A 1,696-nucleotide genomic window follows, 5' to 3' on the forward strand; every position below is an offset into this window, starting at 1 on the left:
CGCTCTTCCGATCTATTTCTGTGTGAGTTAGAGGTTGAGAAACCAACTAAGGGATAATACCTATCCAATATACTGCTGGTAGTGTGCCCTAATATTCATATCCAACTCGCAATTGAGTATTATATATGGGCGGGGGTAAAAAGTGGTTTACTCTTGATTTATTCGGCAAATAAGAAAAAGGAGAGGATATAAAATCGACAGACATCAGTCGGTAAACATTCCAGTATGTCCATCTATTCAAATGTATTTGATGAATACACGCACACATGTATTAGTGATACGGATTATCGAGTGGAAAAGGCTTGTAATTGCATAATCAGAGGTGTGAAAACATATAAGCATATAGAAACAGGTGAGCAAATGAACAAATGAGCAGATTGTCAATAAACTGAGCACACCCATTCAGTTTTTTGACAATCTGCTCATTTGCTCAATTCCTCACCTGTTTTTATATGCTTATACATGTGTGTGTATTCATCAAATACATTTGAATAAATAGACATACTGGAATGTTTACTAGCTGATATCTGTCGATTTTATATCCTCTCCTTTTTCTTATTTGCTATATATATATATATATATAAGGCGAATCATTAGCACGCCGGGCAAAATGCTAGCATTTCGTCTGTCTTTTCGTTCTGAGATCAAATTCTGCTGAAGTCGACTTTGCCTTTCATCCTTTCGGGATCGATAAATTAAGTACCAATTGCGTGCTGGGGTCGATCTAATCGACAGGCACCCTCCCCCAAAATTTCAGGCCTTGTGCCTATAGTGGAAAAAATTATTATTATTATTATTAAGGTGGCAAGCTGGCCGAATGGTTAGCACGCCGGACAAAATGCTAGGCGGCATTTCGTCCGTCCTTACGTTCTGAGTTCAAATTCCGCCGAGGTCAACTTTGCCTTTCATCCTTTCAGGGTCGATAAATTAAGTACCAGTGAAACACTGTGGTCAGTGTAATCGACTTATCCTCTCCACTCAAATTTCAGGCCTTGTTTCATTAGTAAAAAGGATTATTATTATTATTTATCATTTCCCCTAATTCTAAAATTTCAGTACACACACACACACCATACATACACACGTATATAACATGTGTATACATGTGAAAACGTACATATAAACCACACAAGTGCACAATAAACGCACCCGCAAATATAAGTAGATTCACAGATGTACAGATACATACACACATATATATTCATAGATACATACTTTAAATACACACACACACACACACACACACACACACATATATATATACTTATACAAATAGGTATATATATATGTATATGTACCTGCAAGAGCGTGCGTATATATATGTGTGTGTGTGTGTGTGTGTGTGTGTGTATGTGTGTATACGAACACACACACTTATAAATATATATATTTATACGCATACATATTTACTAATGCATATATATATATATATATACATGTGTGTGGTGTAGGGTGAGTGCATAGTGGGTGTGGGTATTGGTGCGGGTGGGAAGGTTAGGGTGTTGGGTGTTGGTGGGATGTGGTTGGTGTGTATGTGTAGCCATTCGATAAATGATATTGCTTACTCAAATTTTCCTTCCTGATATTACTCATCACACAATGAACACAATTAGGCTATAATAGGCTCTTAATTAGCAGATAATTTCAAAATTGAGTGCTGCTTCAAATTTACATGTATATATATATATATATATAT

This window comes from Octopus bimaculoides, chromosome 15 (assembly GCF_001194135.2).
Source record: "Octopus bimaculoides isolate UCB-OBI-ISO-001 chromosome 15, ASM119413v2, whole genome shotgun sequence".
In the NCBI taxonomy this organism is placed as follows: Eukaryota; Metazoa; Mollusca; class Cephalopoda; order Octopoda; family Octopodidae; genus Octopus; species Octopus bimaculoides.